We start from the raw sequence: 27,927 nt of genomic DNA on the forward strand, positions 1-27,927 counted from the left end.
ACATACATGCATATGTATATTTTTGTCAATACACTTTTTTGTATTTACTAAGAGTTCTTTTGAACTATGTGATCACCTTTGGAAGCTATCTGTGCAGCTATAGAAGAATTTTCGTAACAATAAGCTCGGTTGAAAAATGGTCTTATCTTGTAAAGCATAGACATATATGTATGTATGTATATTGACTGCTAAGTGAAATATCTCTTATGCCCTACCAAAACGTCCTACCTCAGCACGTTTCCGTAAAACGCCTGCTATAAGTACTCGTTTGAAAAACACCCCATCCAAGCATAAAATTAATACGTTTTTAGGTGAGATATGGTGATTATTAAAAAAATCTGAGAAAATTTGAGTTACACCCGACCTTAGACTTCTTAAAAAACTTATTATAATGGGTTTGGCTCCGGAAGCCATGTGTATGTGAGCATGTGAGTGGAAAGATTCGTTCCTTTTCCTCGTTCATATTAGGCATCATTCATACGAAAGTGCACCATACCACAATCATTCGTACAGTGCATTTGCGTTCTTTGTTTTGATTATATGCGTTGCATGTTCTTTGTTTTTGCATTATGCTTTTCCCCTCATTCGCCAATTCATTTTCTACTAAGTTTTATTCTTTATACTTGTAGAACCAGTATGACAGCTCCGATTATAAATTCAAGTATGTACCCTCATATATAAATTCATATACATAATTGTTTATATGCAAACATCTGTCTACAATCCCAGTAAAAAATATTAACTTTATATAAGGCTTAATTCATATGGCCTTAAATATTAATTGTATGGGGTATTCCTTATAATACTCCTTATTTTTCTGAACTTATGTAATCAAGTATAAGGTTTATAGTCCATATTAAATTAGGCTGACATAAGGAACCATTATGAGGCATTATGAAGGGTATAACAATCTTATTATAAGGCTTATGGGCCTAATAAAATAGCGCCTTATTATTTTAGGAACTTTTTTTATAAGTCTTATAATCCACTAAGCATCAGGTTCACATAATACGTAATTAAACATATAAAATCAGGCTTGCATATAACTTATAATAAGACACCATAATCTTTACTTATGTATCTCAAAACATTATTTAAGTATAGATTCGTAATCGATGATAATTCGATTATAGAAAATTTATTTTCAGTTCCTACGTTCGGTCGTTATTTACCTTAGGTATAAGGCTTATTTGTAGCGTAAAAATACCTAAAACAAGGCATTATTCTAAAGTGTACGAATTACTATATTCACCTTATTCCAAGGTTTATCTATCAGAAGTGGAACCAGTATTCCTTATTGCTTACAACCGCTTATGCCAGTTTTTGCTGGGAATGTGTTGTTAAATATTGCTGAAGATAAAAATGTAATTTTCATGAGTGAGTGGATTCTCTCGTGCCTTACATTGAGCGTAGTGCGCTTTTTGTCTATATGCATTTTAATCAATTGAAAATGACAAATTGTATACCATACATTGTAGTTGAAAGTTTATTTATTAGCGGTACATACACAATTAAAATAGAGATTTCCTTTTATAAAATGGCGTCACACTAAAGTTAGATGAAACCCCTACATGAATAGTTAAAAAATTAACATACATCGGTAATTCCGTAACAATGCTGAACTCCAGATTTTGAAGGTTTGTTCGAAATACTTTGAATGCAATTTTAGCGTATTCAACGAGGCCTTCGCATTAATGTATGTATGTCTGACAAAAATATTATTCCATTTCTTTTGTCTCACGGTATAAATGTTTTAGCTGCCAGTTTTGCCATTTTTGATTATGTTTTTGAAAAAATCATTTTCCCAAATCATATGTGTCTGAACTCAATTTAAATGAGTTGGTTTCTTTACATATCCTGAGTCTGTTCAATTTTCTGAGAAGTAAAGAAAAGTTGTTTAGATACATACATATATTATGGTGCAAATGGGCTTCATTAGACTACTTTTTACACAATGTTAAATACAATTATACTTCACAATTATACTTCGCAACTGATAGCGTGTTTAAATCAAACTAATTCGTCATTCCTCAGCTTGCGCTGCTTTTATACTCTCTGTTGCCTTGTCCGTATACTTCTCCTAAGTTTCGAAAACAGTTGCAGGTCATGTTTGCTTAGTTACCAGCTATAAACATGTATATCTGTAGTCCACGCCTCTCCCATAGCCATATGCGTGTGTACCTATGTGTGAGTAAATACTTCGGGTGATGACCACAAGTGTGTGCGTGAAATATCTCTTCGTTGCCTTTTATATATGTGTGTAAATGATGATTGATGTGTTCATGTATATACGAGTCGCTGTTTCATGTTTTTTTTTATTGTTGCGTGATTATTTATTTAGTACCAGCTTAGTGATGCTTAGCGCCAAATATGAATGACACGAACATTTCCATAACAAATCATAGCACCAAAGAGTAGGAACATATTCATCCTCAGCACCAGCACCAGACTTCAAACTATCTCTCTTTTTTTTGATTCACGCCGGTATTGCGCCCGCAAACTACTTATTTTTTTTATAACTGTATCCTTTGTGGCATCAGGATCTACTTCTTTTAATTTTTCGATTAAAGTCGCATAATCATTATTCTTTTTAATTCTATTACAATAATCTTTGCTTTTTACTTGCCACAATGATGGCAAAGATTTATACATTTCAATAAATTCACTCAGAAATTTTTTATTGTCCATTTTACTTTTCCGCGCACGTCTGTTCCGTTCAGAAATTACTACGATTATGAGCTATTTCGCCAAACACGCACGAACAGTTCGCGCAAATGTTCGCCAAAAATTAAAATATTTTGATTTTTGGCGAACATTTGCGCGAACTGGCAAACACTACCATACACGACAGAAAAGGTCGCAGAAACATGACATAACGGGAATGTTCGCGGAAATGTTCGTGTCGTGTATTTGGCGCTTTGTGATCTTCGTCACAATATAATATAATAATGCATATAAATACATATGTTTGTGTTTATGGGCAATTCCACGACACCTCGCACTACATTGGAAACAAAACTTTAGAGGTTAAAGTGCCATCTTGCATTTGATTAAATGTATCAAAGTTGTCGCGATTAAAGTAAAAAATCCCAAAAAATTTAATCATTTTCACAAGAATTGATTTAGTAGAAGCATAAAACATAAAAAATGCAAAACCTATATTTTATTCTGTGCTAAAATACCAAAGAACGGTAACTCACGTTAGAAGAAAACAGTTAAAATAATCCGAGTTACTGGTCAATTCAAACGAAATTTATGTAAATTTTTTATCCATCGTAAATAGCTGTTGAATCAGCTTCGCACAAATTGTTGATTGTGAGTTGACCGTTTCAAATTAACAGAGAGAATTTTCATTCAAGTTAACCTAATATTTATTACTGTCATCCTAAGAATACCAATGAAATCTGTTAAAATAACAGATTTTCGTTAACATTAGAATAACAATGAAGGATTTTTTCACCATCGTCAAAATTTTCTATTTCTATGGCACCATCGTCAAAAGAACAAACTTGTGAGTAAGTTTCTCTTCAATATTAGCTGATGCATTTTCATAATATTGACAGCTGTTATGTTTTGAAACGATCAATGAAATCAGTTCTTTTAACAGAAAAATCAATTAGATTGGCTGAGTCTCTTTTTTCAACAGAGTACTGTTAACTTGAAACCAACAGCTCTCCTCTTCTGCTGAAATTATTATAATAACTCGGTGGGATTTACCGTAATCCATTCGTTCATTGATGAACAAAAAACCCGATTTGTTGATTTTACTCGAGTTTTTCTTTTGGTGTGGCAATGGGAGTCACCATGTCATATACCTGAATCTATTAATCTATTTGTATTTATTAACGTGTTTCTATTGTTTTTATTTCATTTATAAAGTTGACATGCTCTGATTTACCAATTAAAATGCGAAGAGCAAGTGACACAAGACCTGGCATACAATCATCATTGATTGTTCATACCCTGCAGTGAAACCTTTACTTGGTCAGAAAAAATACTACTTTAGAACTAGAATTCTATGGCTGATATTAAACTAATCCGAAAAAGGGCAAACCTGTACTCAGGATACAACATTTTGGCCAACAACAGTGTGTCCAAAGATGAAAAATTCAAACTAGATTAAAACACTTATTTCAGGGTTTGCATTGCTGAGTAAACTTCGGTTGCTATGTCAAACAAAGTCATTATGGGAGTAATAAGCGACTATGGCAGTGAGTATAAACTTTATAGTATAAAGTAGGTGAAATGAAGATGAAATATATAACCAAATGCTGAAGTGGCCACTACGAACGGTAAACGACTATTAATCAACAGTCATAGTTCTTTGCATGAAATTTAGCTTTTGCTACTTATAAAAAAACACCACATAATCTGTATTGCATCACTCAATTATTATTTATCATAATTTTATTGTTTCCGTCACCAGCTTGACTCTGGAATGCTTCTGTCTGAAATCAGATAATTGAAATCTCGTAGGCAAAAAGACAGTTGCTGAATAATTGCGAGGTTGTTGACAACTGCTTGGTTTGACTGCAGGGTATGCATATATAGGGAAGCCACAGCATTCGATCAAATTTGAATTGCAAAATGGCGAGCTTCAGTTCCACATTAAAGGGTCGCTGAAGATTTAAATTTACATATCATTTACTCTTGGTTGAATATTCTCACAACCATTTTTCTACATACATATCGTCTCCATCATATCCATGTAGTGTATAATATATCTGTATATATATATTATATCTGCATTTTACATTACTTATCATATAATGCACTTGTCATGAATTTATTTATTACATTTCTCCTTCAATTGCATTGTTTTATTTAGATTGTAGTCGACCGACTCATTTGGGAGGAAACATTCTAAATTTGGTTGAAAAAACTATTTGCCTGTTAGATGGCGCGGAGCTCGACATACATATTTGGTTATCGTCCGAATTGGAATTTGATTGGGGTTACCCAAATTGGATAACAAAGCATCAAAAGTCTATCAGTATAGTTAAAGGTATTGTTAAAATTTTACAATCAATATAAATGAAGATTTCTTGTTTGAGGACAAGCCTTTTGAACCCTTATTGCATGTATATAAAGATAGTCTTTAAAATTTGTTTCTTGTGCTCTAATTCATCAACATAAGAAAGTTTTCGGTCTCGTTTGATCTTTTTAAACTGACATATCAATTCCAAAACTTTCAAGGTATTATTATCAAAAATATGTGTTAATAAAAGCTGGCCACTAGAGGGTTAAAATGATCTTGATATTAGCTGTGCTTTTTTTTCTCATCTATATACGTTTACGCTTAATCTTTATATGGACTGTCTCTAAGCTTTGGTGATTCGACGGGCGAATAGTTTTTTTGTTATTATATTATAATATTATTTGTTATTTTTGTATACTGTATGTTATGTTATTATTTTTAGATAGGGAGGTCGCTATGCACCTGTTACACCTTGTATTTATTCATTGGAGGCGAGCACTGGGGGCTCCAAGGTATTGGCTGCGGGTCGAGGCACCTTGTTTTGCTTTGAAAAACCCTCCGCTTTGGGATAAAAAATTTAAACAGTGTCAATTGAATAATTTTCTTCCGATCAGTATGACATACATATGTGGAGATTAAGTTTCCTTTAAGCTATTCTGATCTATTTCGTTGTAGTGCGAATAAAAACAAGGTTTATTCCACCTTACGACCCAACGTTTCGCCACATTTCCTTGGCATCACCAGGGGCGTAATATTTTTAGATGTGGCGGTAGACAAAATTACAAAATGAAAATAAATAAAATTTACAAAAATTACACCATTAATTACATATAAAATCGGTACCATCGAGTTGTGGTACACTTTGTCACATTAAACACTATAAACATAATCGCTCGGCCGTTAACACGATAACTTGAGCAAAAATCGATATATCTTTACTAAACTTAGTTCACGTACTTATCTGAACTCACTTTATCTTGGTATTAAAAATAGGTGAAATCCGACTATGACCACGCCCCCTTTTTCGATATCGATGCCATAATTCTATACCAAATACGAAAAAAGGGATGAAACATGGTGATTGGATTGGTTTTTTGACACAAAATATATAACTTTGGAAAAAACTTTGTAAAATGGGTGTGGCACTTACCATAATAAGGAGAAGAAAATGAAAAAGTTCTGCAGGGCAAATCAAAAGCCCTTGGAATAATGGCAGTAATACTGTTCGTGGTATTACATATATAAATAAATTAGCGGTACCGGAGAGATGATGTTCTGGGTCACCCTGGTCCGCCTTCACATATACACTCCCTTTTAAAGCCCTCATTAATACCTTTAATTTGATACCCATATCGTACAAACACTTTCTAGATTCACCCCTGGTCCACTTTTATGGCGATATCTCGAAAAGGCGTCCACCTGTATAACTAAGGCCCACTCCCTTTTAAAATACTCATTAACACCTTTCATTTGATACCCATATCGTACAAACACATTCTAGAGTCACCCCTGGTCCACATTTATGCCGATATTCCGAAATGGCGTCCACCTATAGAACTATGGCCCACTCCCTTTTAAAATACTCTTTAATACCTTCCATTTAAAACCCATGCCATACAAACACATCCCAGGGTTACCCTAGGTTCATTTTCCTACATGGTCATTTTCCCTTATTTTGTCTCCAAAGCTCTCAGCTCAGTATGTAATGTTCGGTTACACCGGAACTCAGCCTTCCTTACATGTTTTACTTCATTTTTTTGGGAGCGCATTGGTACCCATTTTATATGTAATTAATGGTGTAATTTTTGTAAATTTTATTTATTTTCATTTTGTAATTTTGTCTATCGCCACATCTAAAAATATTACGCCCCTGATGATGCCAAGGAAATTTGGCGAAACGTTGGGTCGTAAGGTGGAATAAAACTTGTTTTTATTCGCAATTCAACGAAATAGATCAGAATAGCTTAAAGGAAATTTAAACAGTGTCTTTAGAATATTTATTTATTTAGTGTTTTTACAAGGAAGACTTAGTCTTTTAGGCAGTACATCAATCTGATTAAATAATTATACCTAATGTTACAAAAAGAAATTTACTTATTCATCTAAAGATATAACAAAGCATATATAAAAACAGAAAAGTTAAATACACACAAATTATCAATAGTATATATTATCAAACATTCACTTAAAACTTTAAAGATTTAGAGTAACTTAAGAGTTAAGAAAAGAAAATGCTGCTAGTTTGAAACATCCTGCTTCTTTAATAGTTTTTGTTTTGGAGGGAAGTGAGTTCCATAGACAGATTGTAGTGAATATTTCACTAACCAGTTGAGAATTACAAGCACACTTAATGGCTAATGAAAGAAACGAACGAAAAATATTCATAGTTTAAGTCACTTAAACAGAATGCTAAGCGACAAACTTTAAATACACCTCTGAAATTGCTACGTATAAAATTAGTACTACTAAATTTCAATACGCATTATACTCAGATGTAACTAAAATATGTGTCTATGTTTCACCCTCTGCACATTCTATGTATTCTATGCGCGTCCACTATTTATCACAACTGCTTCAGCTATATGTTGTACACAGAAATACAACAGAGGGTTGTGTCTCCGCTTTTCGGTACACCCTGTCCACAGCCGCTAGATGGATCTCCTAAGCATTATCTAAGCGAGGATAGGCGTTTTTTTTCACGCGCAAACGAAACATATACGCGTGTAAAAAAAAAACGCGGCTATTATTTCGACAGTAAAAATTAGTACACAAGTAGATATTTGATTAGCGTAAGTATTTGGTTTTACAAAAATAAATTTCATAAAAGACTTTCAAACACATTCTGCCTACTAAAAGATATACGCCGCCGTCGCCGCCTATTTTGGTCGTTTTTCGCACGCCGCCGCCAAATGTCAAAAATATCGGCGCGGCGGCGTCCGGCGCGTTACTATATTCTCTACTCGTTTAGGCTATTTATTGTTCATGTCGAAAATTGGCCGGATATGGTCGAAAGTGGTATCAACGGATGCGCATCACTGCCAGTTATAATAAACTAATTGCGAAATTTAACCCTTTCTAACTGTTCAAAAGTTATTTAAAAAACTGGCGTTTTCGATGTCATCTTAACACGGACTTTGTATCACCCAATTCACCAAGTTATTAAAACAAAACACTAAAAGAAAAGTTATATAATAAATTTATATCCTCACTTTGCATATTTTTTCAAAGAATTAATAATGAACTATGAATTCAATAAAATGATCCAAGGCGAACATGTTTTCAAATTGCCCTCAAGTTGGTAAAAAAGCAAATTACCCAAAAAAGGTGCCGATTTAAAAAAAAAAAAAAAAAAAAATTGCGACTGGCTGAAAGAATAAGCGAAATCAATGATCCAAAATCCTTTAGCAGGTTCTAGGGTCATAAACACTCCTTTGAAATAATCCTTACCACATACTAAGTTGAGGACAAATGTACGTATGAGAAGGGTTTGAAAAATCACTTGGGCTTACATTCAAACATCTGTTGTTTATTTGCGAAACTATAAAATAGCGTCTGAAATGTTAATTATGATTTTCACACTTCATCCTTCAACACCCAAGCCACCCCTTTACACATTTCCTAAAGTTGGCGGCCCTTTCCAAAACTAGTCCCTTGGAGTGAATCACATTAATTATAGCCTACGAACCAAGTTTAAATATCACCTACACGTTACGGCTCCTTTTACTAATGTGAATACGTAGGCACATATATTTACCACGCGTGCTTTGTCCTTCGCACACACACTGAAAGCAAAATCTTTCCCAAGAATGACCGTGTGTGCTACTACCCTAACGTAGTGGACAGTCGAGCTAGTATGAAATCTGAAGCTACGCGGTCATCCATAATAAGCTCTTATATCATAAGGCCAGAAAACAGCAGTTAACATCTTTCAACTTAAAATCGGTCGACTTTCATTCTAAAATATCGTCTTGATTTAACGAAGACTATTGAAAAAAATGTTATAAACACAAACGTCTGCAAACTTTGGTCTACATTTTAAAAATTGTATCCAGGGTCCTTGTAAACGTTTAATTATGTAGATGCACCGAGGATTTTACGATTTTCACCCATCAGTTACGCAATGACATCCACTTAGACTGATTATGAAGCGGCATCTTTGGCCGAATAGTCACTCCGTAACGTTTCAAGGTGTAGCTCGGCAGCATAGCGCGACAAAAACATCCGTTAGAAAGTCTTCGGAGCTACACCTAGAGCTTCTAGGTGTGAGGGTCAGGAGGCGTGGATTTCGGATCTTTTCGAAATGGCCAAAACGTTGATTTCCTTGAATCCTTAAATACATACAAACAAAACCTTTCCTAAGTATTATTTTTTTAAATACAAAAATCAAGCTTTTTAAAGTCAGAACACCGGCGTACGCCGGCGCGGCGCCTCCGATAAAGTGATCGGCGTAAACCTCTATTGCCTACATAGTTTGTGAGCACATTAAATAGAAGACAGCTGCATAATCTTAAATAATAAAAATGAATTATTTGAAATTTTTTCAAGTTGTTGTTTCCAATTGCTCATATTAATTCATTGCCGGCCGCACCGAAGATTCTGGGTTCAATTCCCGTGCAAAGCAACATCCAAAATTTAGAAACAAAATTTTTCAATTAGAAAATAAGCTTTTCTAAGCGTGTCGCCCCTCGGCAGTGATTTGGCAAACACTCCCATTGTATTTCTGCCATGAAAAGCTTCTAAGTGAAAACTCATCTGCGTTGCAGATGCCGCTCGGAGTTGGCGAAAGATATCTAGGTTCCGTGCCGCCAATTCGTAGGAAACATTAAAAGGAGCACCACGCAACTTGGAATAGAAGCTCGGCCTAAAATCTCTTCGGAAGGCTATCGCGCCTTGTATTTATTTATTTATGCTCACATTAAACGTGCATCAATAGCAAACATATGCTGAGAATTCTTTGTTTGTTTATGTTTTTTTCGAGGAATATTTTTTTTTGTTCTTGGCTTCTTCTACTCATCATATAGAAGTGTATTTTAGACGGGTTCTCCGCGATGAAGGTGGTTAATGGTCACTGCAATAAAAAAATATATACATACATCCAATAGCATGCAGATTAGAGATATACGCCGCCGATAAACGCCATGTAACTCCATTTAATTTTATGTGTCCCTCCCACAATCAATCAGCCTCGGAGTAGTTCCTTGCAGCTGGACTGCTCCATACACTCATGCTTCCGGAAGGTATTCAACCCATATCCTAGGAAGTGGTTTCGCTGCGTTTGCCAAAGTAAAATCTTTACACAAGATTTTCAGAAGAAAAAAATATTTTATTGAAACGCTCTAATGTTTATACACATACATATGTACAAGCTTTCATTGAGGGCAGACCTTAAACACTTTTCTGTTTAGACCCAGTATAAACTACATGCAATTATATATGTACATACATACATACATATGTACATATATGGTACAATATACAATATATCGCGGAACTATACAAGGTAGCGATATAATTTTCTGGTTTAATGTCAAAATCGAACAGCGGCAGCGGCAGACGATGAAATGTTGAATTAGATAAAGAAGTATCGCACGCCGCCGCCGAAGGTCAAAAATATCGGCGCGGCGGCGGCGGCGTCCGGCGCGTTAACATATCTTCTACTCGTTTAAGATTGTTTATGCCATTTATTGTTCATGTCGAAAATTGGTCGGATATGGTCGAAAGTGGTATCAACGGATGCGCATAACTGCCAGTTATAAGAAACTAATTGCGAAATTTAACTCGTTCTAAATGTTCAAAAGTTATTTAAAAAAACAGGCGTTTTCGATGTCTGCTTAACACGGACTTTTTATCACCCAATTCACCAAGTTATTAAAACAACCCATTAAAAGAAAAATTAAATAATAAATTTAAACTGAAGCTACGCGGTCATCCATAATCAGCTGTTATATCATAAGGCCGGAAAACAGCAGTAAACATTTTCAACTTAAAATCGGTCGACTCCCATTCTAAAATATCGTCTTGATTTAACGAAGACTATTGAAATCAATGTTATAAACACAAACGTCTGCAAACTTTGGTCTACATTTTAAAAATTGTATCCAGGGTCCTTGTAAACGTTTAATTATGTAGATGCGCCGAGGATTATACGATTTTCACCCATTACGCAATGACTTCCACTTATATTGCTTATGATTTCGAAGGCGGCATCATTGGCCGAATAGTCACTCCCTAAGGTTTCATGGCGTTTCTCTGGTGTAGCTCGGCAGCATAGCGCAGAAACAGCCGAAAGTACTGGAGGCGCTCTGTACTACAAGAGTCATGAGTATTAATATACCATTAATAGCAATCGTAAGTCGCCTTCGTGCGTGACCGCCAAGGACCCACAAATGATTTAAAGAAATAGTGTTCGCGACGATTATTAGGAGTTAACCCTAGGTGAAACTACGCTTTGCACGAGATATGCAGACAAAATTGTGGCTATTTTATGTACCTCACGGCGGCCACCGTGGTGTGATGGCAGCGTGCTCCACCTGCCACACCGTATGCCCTGGGTTCGCAACCTGGGCAAAGCAACATCAAAATTTTAGAAATAAGGTTTTTCAATTAGAAGAAATTTTTTCTAAGCGGGGTCGCCCCTCGGCGGTGCTTGGCAAGCGCTCCGAGTGTATTTCTGCCATGAAAAGCTCTCAGTGAAAACTCATCTGCCTTGCAAATGCCGGTCGGAGTCGGCATAAAACATGTAGGTCCCGTCCGGCAAATTTGTAGGGAAAATCACACGAGCACGACGCAAATTGGAAGAGAAGCTCGGCTTAGATCTCTTCTGAGGTTATCGCGCCTTACATTTATTTTTTATTTTATTTATTTCTTTTCAGCAGACGCAGCAGTACCAATTCCAAAGACCGGGGTTAGGTTCGAAGCCTCTCTGGAGTAAGTGAACGAGGGACAATCCCTCCGCAAGGAGCTACTCCTGAAAATTTTTGAACGGTCTGCGAGATCTTGAGGCAAAAACCCCGGATCTTTCCGAAATGGCCAACACGTTGATTTCCTTAAATACATACAAACAAAACCTTTCCTAAATATTATTTTTTTAAATAGAAAAATCAAGCTTTTTAAAGTAAGAACACCGGCGTATGCCGGCGCGCCGCCTACGCCGTCGCCGCCGATAAAGCGATCGGCCTAAACCTCTAGTAGACAAACAATATGAACAGGCCTATTATTGCTGCTGTTGCTTCTAAGGGGCATAGAAATGTAGAAAGATATCTAAATATTTACTTGTACGCGAATGGCAAAGACAAGTTTGACCAGATTTATTTCAATAAGATTTTGGCTGCACGTTTCTTAATCACGACTGGTGGGGTTTTCCTTAGTAATTTCCTTGATTTATATTAAATGATATGCAATATCTAGTAGAGCATACATTTAATGCTTGAACATTAGAGGTTTTCGAATATTTTATTTGCAACCAGTTCGCAAACTACCTGCTGATGGGCTCAATTACCCAAAGAGAGAGAGGAAGAGCCATAAGCCCCACGTACTCCCAGCATTATTTTACATACATACATATGTACTTCAAGCTTACACGACAACATAAACATACTGTCTAGATGTTTTTTGCATGGTTTTTCATGCAGGCTAACCTATGAGCCTAGGCCTAGTCCAAATACAACATACTATCATTAACAGTTTCATCCGGCAGCCGGCTCCTACGACATCACTGACCAGGCCTAATTTTTGTATATGCGTGTGATGCCAAAAACCTTATAAGAAGTTATTCTTTAGTCTACTGGAAGGCTTGTATATGATCTTTGACACATACATACATACATACAACTAAGTATCTATATCAGGCATGCTTAACCAACGAAACGATATCATTTCGGTACGATAATCAACGTTAATAAACGAAACGAAGTCATTTCGTTTCGTTTATTAACGTTAAGATCGTCAAATTAACGAAATGATTTCGTTTCGTTTTCTGCCATATCAAAACGAAATCAAATCGTTTATGTTGATTATTAATTTCAAACTATGCTGGCAAAGCTGATTGATGGCGGAGTCATTAAAGGTGAAAGCATTAGCCAAGCTGATTGCAACTTTTCTCATGAATTTTGACAGTACGAACATTTCTCAGAGTATTTTTGACATTACCACCAACGAATTACACAAACAAATTACATAGAGTTTGTGTGTGTATGTCCGCTCGCTGTTACCATCTTACGACTTCACCATGGCTATAGCATTGCCAGCACAATTCAAACATAAAGTATCACGTTTTCGTTAACGTTAAAAAGCTTTTCGTTTCGGTTAAAAACGAGATACAATTTATCTTGATAATTTCTTTATCGATAATATTTCGAAGTGTTTCAACGGAAACGGTGGAAATTTTTTGATAAACGATTAGCTTAACGTTAAGGTGCATCCCTGATCTATATATAGCGCGCTATCCCATCAGCACAAATTGTAAAAAAAGTTTAATTATATAAAATTTTCTGTCTCGAGCGTATTACAGATTTAGCATCATACTCTGAAGCATAAACACTTTATCCCAATTTTTTTTTAAATCGTATAGTCCCACTTGCTTTTTATCCGAACTTAAAGAAAATAGTCAGACCGTCAATGTAACCAGTGTAGCTCTTAATGTTTTAGCTCAACAATTTAGCGCACTTATCACATATATTTCGTTTTTTTTTTAAATTATGTTACATATTTACTTATGAATGTGTGTATATACTGATTTGGGCGGTTTTGATAAGAATATTTTTTAGATTATATTGTCTACTTTGCTTCATAACACATTTTTATAGCAGCAAACTCAAATACTTTTAAGTCTAAGCACCCGCGAGGCACCAGGGCATAAAACACGATCAACACAACTCAACGGAATCTCTCCTACTGACATGGGCATGAAATGCATTCAACCAGTCAACCACCCTTGATTGCAGCCGAAACGGTTTTGCGAGACAATCGTGAACTAAATTAGCAAAATTAATAGATGGACGTATGTGCGTCTCATAGATACCCAATAGGAAAATATAGCCGCCAAGGTGGGAATGGATTGGGCATTGTACATGTGCAAGGGTACATCAGTCCGATGCACATGAGTATGCTTCATTGAGTCAGCCCATCGTCCTTAATTTAGATCTATTTTTTTGACCTTTTAGCCTATTACTGTATGTGGAGGCTTTTAATATATTTTAGTACCTCTTCGGGCTTTCTATTTCATATCACGAGGGGATTAAGAGTCACGCCACCTAGATGGGGGGAGTCCCTGCCTTGCCAAAGCAATGCGTTCGCAGAGAATGTGAACTGATGTTTCATCTTCCAGCTCACACAAGCAACAAACTTATGTAACCGATCGATTTAACTTACGAAGGTTATATCATAGACTACGGTGTGCCGCATAGTACCCAGTAACAATTCTTAGGGTCTCTCTGCTCAAATTTATGAGCTTGGCAGATTCTGTCGTTACTAGGAGTATTAACAATTCGGCCTGTTTTTGTCCCTGGGTATTTAAGCCAATCTTGTCTGAACTTTTTTGCTTCCCAGGTACTCATGGTTTCCCTAATTGTACCTCTGTGAATTCACAGAAGTTATCCGACCATAGAATGCTGATATACCTGCCCGAAGGTGGTGAATTTCGCCTTTGCTTACAAATCCAAAGAAATTTGGGTTAGACTGGAAGGAGTGGATTATTTGTTTAAGTATGAGGGACAATTTTGTAGCAAATGATACATAAGTGTAAAACCTTCGAAAATATTTTCCATTATATGAGCCGTTTATTTTGAAAGTGGCATAAGTCATTTCATGTCGTTTAGGTTCAGTGATAATTTGTTTGTATCTCTACCCGCCTCCAGTTTATTAGAGTCCAATATCCAAAAGATGCAATTCTTATTATTATTTTATAATTGTAGAACCATCTATATATGCATTCGTTCAAAAATAACAATGCATTTAAGACCATGAGTTGGAAATGACTTTGCCACTTTCAAAATAAACGGCTCATATATTGAGCTTTATTCAAAAGGAGTAAATTTTGACACAGAATTTTAAAACAAAAAATGATGTTTTTTCTCGGGACTTGAACCCAGCACCTTTGATGTTGTAAGCAAGGAAGCTACTACTGCACCACGGCAGCCGCCATTATATGCTTACATACATACATTTGTACATTTTCTTTGTTACTCTAAGCCCCATTTCCAGAAGGGCAAGTTATTATTTCAGCTCAGAATTAGTTTGAACAAGTAAGGAAGGCTAAGTTCGGGTGTAACCGAACATTACATACTCAGTTGAGAGCTGTGGAGACAAAGTAAGGGAAAATCACCATGTTGTAAAAAGAACCTAGGGTAACCCTGGAATGTGTTTGTATGACATGTGTATCAAATGGAAGGTATTAAAGAGTATTTTAAGAGGAAGTGGGCCATAGTTCTATAGATGGACGCCATTTAGGGATATCGCCATAAAGGTGGACCAGGCCTGACTCTAGAATTTGTTTGTACGATATGGGTATCAAGTGAAAGGTGTTAATGAGTATTTTAAAAGGGCGTGGGTCTTAGTTCTATAGGTGGATGCCTTTTCGAGATATCGCCATAAACGTGGACCAGGGGTGACTCTAGAATTTGTTTGTACGATATGGGTATCAAATGAAAGGTGTTAATGAGTATCTTAAAAGGACGTGGGCCTTAGTTCTATAGGTGGACGCCTTTTCGAAATATCGCCATAAAGGTGGACCAGGGGCGACTCTAGAATTTGTTTGTACGATATGGGTATCAAATGAAAGGTGTTAATGAGTATCTTAAAAGGACGTGGGCCTTAGTTCTATAGGTGGACACCTTTTCGAAATATCGCCATAAAGGTGGACCAGGGCGACTCTAGAATTTGTTTGTACGATATGGGTATCAAATGAAAGGTGTTAATGAGTATCTTAAAAGGACGTGGGCCTTAGTTCTATAGGTGGACGCCTTTTCGAAATATCGCCATAAAGGTGGACCAGGAGTGACTCTAGAATTTGTTTGTACGATATGGGTATCAAATGAAATGTGTTAATGAGTATTTTAAAAGGGCGTGGACCTTAGTTCTATAGGTGGACGCCTTTTCGAAATATCGCCATAAGGGTGGGCCAGGGGTGACTCTAGAATTTTTTCGTACGATATGGGTATCAAATGAAAGGTGTTAATGAGTATTTTAAAAAGGAGTGGGCCTTAGTTCTATATGTGGACGCCTTTTCGAGATATCGCCATAAACGTGGACCAGGGGTGACTCTAGAATGAGTTTGTACGATATGGGTATCAAATTAAAGGTATTAATGAGGGTTTTAAAAGGGAGTGGCCCTTAGTTGTATATGTGAAGGCGTTTTCGAGATATCTACCAAAATGTGGACCAGTGTGATCCAGAACATCATCTGTCGGGTACCGCTAATTTATTTATATATGTAATACCACGAACAGTATTCCTTCCAAGATTCCAAGGGCTTTTGATTTCGCCCTGCAAAACTTTTTCATTTTATGCTACTTAATATGGTAGGTGTCACACCCATTTTACCAAGTTTTTTCTAAAGTTATATTTTGCGTCACTAGACCAATACAATTACCATGTTTCGTTCCTTTTTTCGTATTTGGTATATAATTATGGCATTTTTTTCATTTTTCGTAATCGATATCGTAAAAGTGGGCGTGGTCATAGTCGGATTTCGGCCATTTTTTACACCAATACAAAGTGAGTTCAGATAAGTACGTGAACTGATTTTAGTAAAGATATATCGATTTTTGCTCAAGTTATCGTGTTAAAGGCCGAGCGGAAGGACAGACGGTCGACTGTGTATACAAACTGGGTGTGGCTTCAACCGATTTGGCCCTTTTTCACAGAAAACAGTTATCGTCCTAGGAGCTAAGCCTCTACCAAATTTCACAATGATTGGTTAATTTTTGTTCGACTTATGGCATTAAAAGCATCCTAGACAAATTATATGAAAAAGGGCGGTGCCACGCCCATTTTGAAATTTTCTTTTATTTTTGTATTTTGTTGCACCATATCATTACTGGAGTTGAATTTTGGCATAATTTACTTATATGCTGTAAAGATATTAACTTTTCTTTTAAAATTTGAATTAAAAATTTTTTTTTTTTAAAAAGTGGGCGTGGTCGTTCTCCGATTTTGCTAATTTTTATTAAGCAGACATAAAGTAATAAGAGTAACGTTCCTGCCAAACTTCATCATGATATCTTCAACGACTGCCAAATTACAGCTTGCAAATCTTCTAAATTACCTTCATTTAAAAGTGGGCAGTGCCACCCCCATTGTCCAAAATTTTACTAGTTTTCTATTCTGCGTCATAAGCTCAACTCACCTACCAAGTTTCATCGCTTAATGCATATTTGGTAATGAATTATCGCACTTTTTCGATTTTTCGAAATTTTCGATATCGAAAAAGTGGGCGTGGTTATTGTCCGATATCATTCATTTTAAATAGCGATCTGAGATGAGTGCCCAGGAACCTACATACCAAATTTCATCAACATACCTCAAAATATACTCAAGTTATCGTGTTAACGGACAGACGGACGGACGGACGGACATGGCTCAATCGAGTTTTTTTCGATACTTATGATTTTGATATATGCAAGTCTATATCTATCTCGATTCCTTTATACCTGTACAACCAACCGTTATGCAATCAAAGTTAATATACTCTGTGAGCTCTGCTCAACTGAGTATAAAAATTCATCAAAAATGTATCAGTTCAACCCCTCTTACGTTATGCAAGTGGACCTAAGTCACTGTTTACTATATGTATAGTTGACAGCTTGAATTGAGGTTACTAGCGTATTCCAGTGGAAGGCAGCATGTTTGGAATGGATGGAATGAACAGCAGCAGAAGAACGAATAGAAAACTGTTTTCACTCAAACGATAAATATGAAACTTCCAAACTATTTATAAAGATAAATAATTGTGAATTTTAATAAATGTTGTAATTTACGCATGTCATTAGCCCGACTTTCTATTTATGAGCTATCTTTACTTCAAACATGATTTTCGATCACGTATCGTAAAGCACCATACGGCCCCAGAGCCGCATTGCATCAAAATACTTTGGAATCAAGATGATTGATAAATGTGAAAAAAAATCGTCTTCATAATAGCAAAAGAGGTGAATTTATTTATTTATTTATTTATCAGTCTACAAATTAAACAATTATACAGACCAAATATACCGACACTTAAATCTCAGATGTAATACATGATATAAACAACACAAGCAGTCATCAATTTTAAAGTAATATTTAAACAGTATTGAACCAAACGCTTGACAATTCCAATTAAACACTTAGAAGTAAGCAAAAGATAAAATGTTGTAAATGTGTTAAAATGTACTCATGAAGGAGCTAGTAAATAATAATTTATGAAATTGACAATAAAGCAAATTAATAGATAAAATATATACAGAATAGAATTTATACAGAATTTCATTACATACTGTCACGGATATTAGCATCACTAAGTTATCCCATCACTAAGGCGATGCTAGGGCCACGATAAGCAGTATTTACGTCAATAATCAAATCATGTATACATATATATAAGGCAGCCGAAATAAGTCACACACAGATGCATTTACTTATACGCCTATGTATGCGCGAGAGACTGTAAACTACAAACATTCACATCAATAATTCAATCATTATGTATCTACATAAACGAATAAATAATTGCGTTTACACATATGTACGTATACGAGCAGCGGAGCGGCAATGCACAAACACATGCTTATATCTTATCTGAGTTGTCACAAGAAAGAGCAATAATTTGTGCACGTAGTTGTGGCTGGCGATTTTGTAGCCGAAACAAACTAGTAAGTTCTGGAAATCGAAGAGCCTAGAAGTATGCAGCGTAAACTATAAAAGCGGGGCAGGCGAGTAAGAAGTAATTCAGTTTGAGTTGAGCTATCAATCAGTTTGATTAAGTAGGCGATCTGGCGGCCAATAGTAGAGTTTCATTTGAGTTATCAATCAGTTTGGTTATTAAGCCAGCGAGTAGCAAAGTATAAGTGTTATTGTGAAGTACTTAATAAAGGCCATTTTTCCATCATTCAATATTGGAGTTATTTATTCAACAGTTTAGTGATTCGAACTTAGCAGAGGATTGCAAATAAGAGGATTTGCAAGTAAATTCGTTACAATACATATAATGATCACAACGCAATTTTGCAAACAAGTTTCAAGTAACTGGTACTTCAAATTTGAAACAGAGGGTTGAACAGTATATCACGGTTTAGCGTTCTTTGCTTTATTCCGAATTACAAATTTAATGTAGTTAAAAGGTATTTTTTTAATACCAAGAAACGAGTCGCAGACGTCTAAATTTTTGCAGTGTTTATAAAAATCACGACATAAACAGTGAAGTGGTTCGTGCATTTCATAATTCGAACTGCATGTAGCTACAAAAATTTATTGAAAATGTCTAGATTGCCTAATAGGAACGTTAAACTTAATTTCGCCAAGCAAAAATGGACTATTTATTGACCCTCTTATTAATTTAACAATAAATAAGACTGCAAGCATCTCCCTGCGGCTCTGCAATGTGGGCAGCTGTATTAGTTTTAACCGGCTGCAATATGGGGGAAGATTTTTCGAAGGATCCCATGGTAAGTGTTTTAAAGCGAAAAGCAAAAATTGTTTCTGGACCGATTCCAGCTTGTCAGAATGAACCTGATAACGCGGATTCCAAATTATTAAAGCATATTCCAAAGTAGGTCTGACCAATGATGTAAAAAGAGTTTTTGTAACGTATGGGTCATTAAATTCTTTAGACCAACGTTTAACAAAAGACAAAGTACCTTTAGCGCTATTCACGCAAGATTCAATATGAAGTTTAAAATCGAGTTTTGGGTTCATAGTAACCCCTAAATCAATACACTTAGTGACTTGCTTGATTACATAGTCGCCAATAACATAATCACGGGATTGGGAGGACTTCCTTGTAAAGCATATGAACTTACATTTAGGTAGGTTTAGTGAGATGGCGTTTACATTACACCAGTCATCAAGACTATTCAGATCAGCCTGAAGATATGCCCTATCCACGGGTGAACGGATAGGCATTACAAGTTTGACATCATCAGCGTACATCAACGGCTTGCAGCTCTTCAAAACACTAGGAAGGTCGTTAATGAACAACAGGAACAAAACCGAACCAAGATGGCTGCCTTGAGGAACACCAGAAGTTACGTTTATGAACCGATACCGATAATTATTAAATATAACTGTTTGTTTTCTTTCCTTCACATAAGAAGAAACCCAAGAAAGACACAGAGGAGGAAATCCTAACCGATCAAGTTTGAGTAAAAGTATAGAATGAGAAACTTTATCAAATGCCTTACTAAAATCAGTATAAATAACATCAACTTCACAATTAGTCTTAAAACTGTTGGATACAAAGGTTGTAAACTCGAGCAAGTTGGACACCGTTGATTTACCCTTGCAAAAGCTATGTTGTGAAAAGTCAATTAATGAAGATACTCTAAAAGCAATCTGTTTTGTGATAATCAATTCAAATAGCTTAGGAATAGTGTTGAGTTTGGCTATTCCTCTATAATTTATAACACACGTTCTGCTTCCATTTTTATGCAGTGGTATAACGAATGATCTTTCCACTTCTTGGGGAATACCCCTTGCTTCAGGGACGCATTAAACAAACAGCCTAGAGGTCGATATAAGTATCGAGCACAAGATTTCAGCACCACCGACGGAATTTGATCCGGACCACTAGAGTAAGAAATTTTTAGATTTTCCAGATGAGTTAAAACATCATCAGTACATATATATGGGACTGCCTGGGAATCCAGAGGAGACAATCTGAAAGGATAATTCGATGGCGGGTAATCATAGGTGTTTGAATAAGTAGATTCGAAGAAATCCGCAAACATGTTAGCAATTTCGAAGCTATCGTTGGAAATCTGATCATTTAGCTTCATTGTAGAAGGAAACCCTTTTATCTTCCTTTTTGAATTCACAAAGCTGTAAAACGACTTAGGATTGACAAAAATTTGGCTTTTAATCCTACTGATATAGTTCCTATAACAAATTCTGTTCAATGTGTTGTGACGTAAAATTGAGTAGGCGGCATTGTCAGTCATTGATCCAGAAAGTTTGTAGCGTTTGAATGAACGCGTCTTCTGATTTTTCAGGCGTTTCAATTCTTTAGTGCTCCAAGCCGATGATGATATAGCAGTGGTTTCGGACGTAGGTATGCATTTTTTAAATATTCCGTATAGTACATTATTAAAGTGGGTATACTCTCATCAATATCCTTATCGTACTCAGGCCAATTTATTCTCGATACTTCGAGTATTACTTTAGACCAATTGGCTTTTCTAAACAGAAACCGGTGAGGGTTCTTTCGCACTACGTTGGAGGAACGCTCAGATAAATTATGAGATTCCATAAACATCGCGAGAGCAGGATGATACACATCTTCAGGCAGGGCAAGGGGATCGCATCGATTTACAAAACAATTTGAATTGTCTGAGAAAATTAAATCCAAGCATTTACCGAATTTGTTCTGAATGTTGTTAATTTGAAAAAGTCCAACATCTGCAAACTCGTTTAGGAAATCATAGTCGATAGCGCGAGAAGAAGTAGGGACTAGCTTCCCGTCGATAAGACTCCATGACACACATGGCAGATTAAAATCGCCAAGTACAGTGACAGAATCACAGGCCCTGGCAGTGCCGCACACAGATTTCACTATTGCGGAATGATTCAAATATAAGGAAATGTCAGATTGTGGGGGAATGTAGTTGGCTATAAAATATTTGTAGGTTGAGGAAAGTTTTACTCTCACACAAAGAAGCTCAGCATCCTCAAAGTCAGGAAAATGTAGTTCCTGCACGGAAAACCTAGTTTGAACGGCAATTAACACACCTCCACCAGCTCTGGCCAGTCGGTCCTTTCTAAACACTTGAAACGAACTCGATAAAACTTCAGCGTTAAAAACTGTTGGCTTTAGCCAAGTCTCAGTAAAAACGAGTACATCGTAAAGACTCTCATGACTCAGTAGAAAAATTTCCGTTAATTTGGTATTTAACCCCCTAACGTTCTGATAAAATATACTAAGTGAGATATTATTTACGTTTGATAAGACATAATTTAAATGCTTTATTTAAAGGTTAGACAAGTGAATGCGTTTTTAAGAGTCATCTTGAATTATCTACAAGAAGTTCGTAATATAGAGTAGAGTAATGTGGGTATGTTTGTGCTAATTTGCATTTGTGAGTTGCTACTTGATAAGGTTTGCCATGACTTAAGCCTGGTTTATCAGTGCATCTTTTAACTCCAGTTGAAGTTGACTACAGTTTTCTTTTATTAATCATATCATTTATGCTTCTCCAAAGGCCTGTGATTGTAATCAGAAACTGAATTACTTATAAAAATTATCCGATTTTTTGATTTTCCTATAGGGTATGAAATATTTGTGAGTTGTTGAAGGTTTTTTGTTTCATTGGTGTTGTAGTTGATTATGTGTTCTTGCGTTCTCTATCAGAGAGCTTTTATTACACACAAACATCCATATGCACATACTAGAGTTTTGTTATTGTTTTTATACAAAATGTGCTACTCATTTATCAATATAAGATTTCGAGTGTTTGAGGTCACGGTTGCCACTTTTCGTCCATTTGGACCAAAAATGGTCCTTTCCAATCCAATTTGTTCCGCTGGTCCATTTTTTCCAATTTTGGTGCTTTTTAGGCTGTAATTAAGATTGTTTTCACTGTGGAAAAAATGTTCAACACTGCCCACAAAATTTTCACACCTTCATTAACCCTTATATAAGTTATAATTCACCTCAATGGATTTCTTACAAAAAAAATAGTTTAAAAAAGTGTTGGATCTCGGAGCAAACCAATTTTCATTAATTGTTAGTGAAACAAGCGGTCAATCAGAAAATCTTGTTTTGGTGTCTAGATATTTCGATCGTTTATCAAAAACTTTTCGTGATAGACTTTTGTCACTGTTTGAGCTTAAAAAAAGTTGTTGCAAATTCATCTCAAAACATCTCAAAGTAATTTGACGGAGTTGTCCAGTGATGAAGACATTCTTGTATTGAAAACTAAATAAATTAATGAGACTAATTTGTTTCATATTAAGTGCACTTGCCAATGTTTTATGTTCAAGTTATGCATGTGCTTCGATAGGTAATGAGAGTTTTTAAATTTTTCTCACACAGCACAAAACAAATTGACGAGTTTTAGGAATTCTAAGGCTATTATGTTCTTCACACTGCGATGCGGCTATATTTTCTATTTTTTTGTGTTTGGAAGTTAATAGCTTTTCTGCTATACAACCGTCAAATTCAATATCAGACACAGAATTAAAAGTGCCTATATATATCCGACCTGCTCTAAAGAGTTCAATCAGAAAAATTTAGTCTGCTGATATTACTCCATCAATATGAGTAATTTTAGGTGCAATGATTATATCAAAATATTGGATATTTAAAAGATGTCAGTGTACATAATTTAGAATACTAAGTATTTTAACCCAAGAAATATTTTTATTGGAAGTAAGGCAGGATTATTTTTGGAAGGCGATAACTTAACAAATGCTCGACGTAGATCTGATATAAACGCTTTGTGTCAAATTATTCCCGTTGGAGAGCAGAACTCCAGAAACTTTAATAATAACATTGTTAATAATAACTAATTTCTCGCACCTCGTCAAATGGAAATTCGACCATTACTACGCAGTTCAAACTTTTAAGACTTTTCAGAGCTCCGATCGAAATGATTTTTACAGGAAATCTTCTATGATATATTAGAATATATATCACCAAGTTTCACGTTTATATATTGGAAAGTAAGGGAGAAATGGCCAAAAATCTTTCTACCTGAACGATCGGTTGTAAGGGATGGGTATATACAATACAATAATCTTATCCCGTTAGTAATCTCCAAATAATCGGATGTATAAGATAAGAAATATATAGGGAACAGATGTACATACCTAAACGATTTTTAAGATAAATATAAAATAAAAAATTGAAAAAACCCTCTTATCTCAACGATCGGTTGTATGGGATATATATTATATATAGCTCCGATCAAAGTGATTTTTTCAGGATATCTTTTATGATATATTATAATATATATCACTGAGTTTCGCGTTTATACTTTCTAAATTGCGGCAGGAATGACAAAAATCGTCTTATCTGAACGATCGGTTGTAAGGGAGATATATGTTATAGTGGACCGATCCTACCGGATCCGACAAATGTCTGATATAATACAAAAATACATCCTTGTGCCAAATTTCATTGAGATATCTCAAAACTTGAGGAACTAGTTTGCGTTCAAACAGACAGACGGACGGACGGACAGACGGACATGGCTATATCAACTCAGTTCGTCGCCCTGATCAATTCGGTATACTTAATGGTGAGTATATCTTCTATATTTCTCAACGTTACAAACATCGGACCAAAGTTAATATACAATTTCATGTTCATGAAAGGTATAAAAAGTGGAGCACCCAGCTATTGGAAACAATTTTTTTTTTAACTTTTTGTCTGATTTTATAATAAAAGTGATACAACGGAGCCCTGGAGAAATTTAGTTTAAAAATACAGTTTTTATGTAAATAAAAATGAACCAGTTTGGCTTCCGGCACTGGTTTGCTCTAAGGGTTTTTGTTAAAACAATTATTTATATAAGACTTTTTGTTAGAATGAAAGTGTCTGTGACTTTGTACTTTACCACTCTTTTGCGACTCATTCCGGATTTATCCTAGGAAAGTTCAGATTCCGCTATGGGAATGAAAAATAGATAACAATTTTTTATTTTATCTGATACATACAATCGATTGTACTATAACTGTTAATTTGGGTCCAGTCGGAGTTGGGAGACCTCCCAAATGAAATAATCCGAAAGCTTTTTGTTTACGTGATTAAAACTCGTGTGACAACTTAACGAAAGTGCATTTCATTGTTATATACATATGTACATACCAAATATTTTCGAAAATAAAGATGTTGCAGGCGCAAACTTCGGTGGAAAGCAGCGGAGCGTAACAAAATTCTAGTAGGTCACTTTCACCACACCCAAAACTTTAACACAATTTTTAACATAATTTAAGCACAGAAATACACTGATTGGAGTTTTAGAGAGTAAAAATGTGAATTCTGTACACATTAGCTGAATAAAAAGTGTACAAATAATTGTTAAATAACAAATACAGGCAGTGGTAGTTTAACAAATTCTGCTGTGGTAAGTGGTGAATGTGACCTACTAGAATTTTGTGAAGCTTGCCTCACACGATTTTTCGTCTATGCAATGTCTCTATATTATATTGTTTCTGTACATACAGCGACATAACCCCAAGTGTTTGTGCTTATGAGATTGCAGTGCTGGAAATTAAGTAATATTCGGACAGTTTGAGATCAAATGAACAATTTCCGGACTGGAAACAAATTTTTTCTCCTGACTTGGCACTTTTTACTCAATATGTTTTCCCATCACTCCTCCCCTTTAATGATTGGAATATAACACTAAAACTATATATTTGACAAAAAATACTATTTATTTATCAAACTTTTTCTAACGGTTCTGATCTGGACTCTTTTGGCGGATGGTGCGCAGACAATAATTTATATTTAAATTGAAACAAATGCTGTGTTGCGTCTTTTTCCAAAAAAAAATTGCCACATTTATCTACAAACTGCTAAATCTCTTAATCGTTGTCAAGAGAGTAAAAACTTGGGTGTATATTTTGACTCCAAACTCTCTTTTTCTAGTCACATTCACTTCATTGTTTCAAAATTTGTTGCAATGGCTGGGTTCAGTAGACGTAACACCAGTGACCTTAAGGACCCTATTACGTTGAAGGCACTTTATATATCCTTGGTCAGAAGTGGTCTTGAATATTGCTCAATAATATGGAATCCTTTCTATGAATCTAACTCATATAAAATTGAGGGAGATCAACAATTTTTTTACAAATATTGCTTTACGCATGATTCACTGGCCAGACGGCCTCCGATCACATACCAGCAGGCGCAAGTTGCTTGGCCTTCAGGCTTTGCATGGCAGAAGAACTTTTATCTCACTCATGCTTTCCTATAATGTAATAAACTTTAGCACGAAATGTTCTGATTTATCTAATTTGTTCATTCCATATATTCCACTGCGTGATCTTCGGCATAATAGATTACACAGGCCGACAGCATCTCAAACTCAGGAACCGGACTATATATTTTCGAAGGATTTTGATGAGATGAATCGAAATCTGGCCACAAAATTGCTCTATCAGCTCTGGTTTTCGAGATATCCTAACCTAAAAGTGCAAAAAAACACCGTTTTTGCCCATATTTGAGGTTATGCAGCCTTGCAGACATTTTCTTTCACCAAAATTAAAGGACGGCATCTTTGAATACAAGTCTTATTCTTTCAAATGGCGTTGAGTTTGCTCAAATATAATTTCTTTTCGCTGAGATATCGTGTTTTGAAATTTTGTGGTGTAGTAGGAGTGGTTTCTAGGGGTTAGGGGATACGGAAGTTGATGGGTTAACAGTTAAGTTGGTTAGCCCACTTGTGGTGTGAGATATCTAGATAAATACGACTTATTTTTGGAAAAATATGCGAGTAAACGCTGTCCCTAGGGTTAAGTGGGTTACCCTGCTTGCGGTATGATAGGGGTGGTTTCTAGGGGTTAGGGCTGTGTGTGACTTGGTACCCGATGGTTAGATAGTGTAGGGATGTGGTGAGTTAGCAAACTTATGGTGTGAGACAAAATTTTAAGAAAAATAAGACTCAATTCAAGAAAATTAGTAATCGACTATATCATGTCTATGTTATCTCAATCGATTTTCAGGTGTAGGGAAATTTAGAAACATGAAAATTTCAAAATGCGATATCTCAGCGAAAGCAAACGATATTTGAACAAACTTAACGCCATTTGGAAGAAAAAGACTTGTACTTAAAGATGCAATCATCCTTTAATTTTGGTGAAAGAAAACATCTGCAAGGCTACGTAACCTCAAATATGGGCAAAAACCGTGTTTTGATATCTCAAAAACTAGAGCTGATAGAGCAAAGCCAGATTTGGATTGAGCGCATCATAAACCTTCGGAAAAATATAGTCTGGTTTCTAAAAAAAAAAAAATAAATAAATGTAAGGCGCGATAACCTCCGAAGAGATCTAAGGCCGAGCTTCTCTTCCAATTTGCGTCGTGCTCCTCTTGATTTTCCCTACAAATTGGCCGGACGGGACCTACATGTTTTATGCCGACTCCGAACGGCATCTGCAAAGCAGATGAGTTTTCACTGAGAGCTTTTCATGGCAGAAATACACCCGGAGTGCTTGCCAAACACTGCCGAGGGGCGACCCCGCTTAGAAAAATTTTCTTCTAATTGAAAAATCTTATTTCTAAAATTTTGATGTTGCTCTGCCCGGGAGTTGAACCCAGGGCATACGGTGTGATAGGCGGAGCACGCTACCATCACACCACGGTGGCCGCCATAATAGTTGAATTTTGTCGGCCTGTGTTATTTATCGAAATAACTCATAAAAGGAATTATGCTATGAATCAACATATAACTAGGACTATACATCTACATAGCAAATAGATTCAGCAGTGTTAATAATTTTAACAACAGCTTATACAAATTTAAACGTGAGTTGTTTTCTATTTTTAACTAGTCTGCAAGAAAGCATGTAGTTATCGACATGTAAAAATTGAAGTAGATAAAGGTCAGCGCAAAGCATTTGTCAAACACCAAAGGCATGTCTCAATTGGGTGAATCCAATTTCAAGGGGTTGTGTAGGCAACCATCTCAAGGGATTCCCACCGCAATATATGGCTTCTCCAACCCAATTGCCAACCTCACCTACCCGTGGCGAATTCTATTTCGTTGAAATCCGAAGCTCTGGCGACCCCAAGTTCCTCATGGAGCTAGGGGGTG

General features: G+C 35.9%; 1 protein-coding gene across 1 annotated transcript in view; it reads right to left on the minus strand.

The window, feature by feature from the left end:
- Positions 1–27,927, minus strand: part of LOC137241910 (ABC transporter G family member 18) — a 197,523-nt gene that overhangs the window by 43,859 nt on the left and 125,737 nt on the right. The gene's annotated exons all lie outside the window — the stretch shown is intronic.

The sequence above is a fragment of the Eurosta solidaginis genome, chromosome 2, assembly GCF_040869045.1.
Source record: "Eurosta solidaginis isolate ZX-2024a chromosome 2, ASM4086904v1, whole genome shotgun sequence".
Lineage (NCBI taxonomy): Eukaryota > Metazoa > Arthropoda > Insecta > Diptera > Tephritidae > Eurosta > Eurosta solidaginis.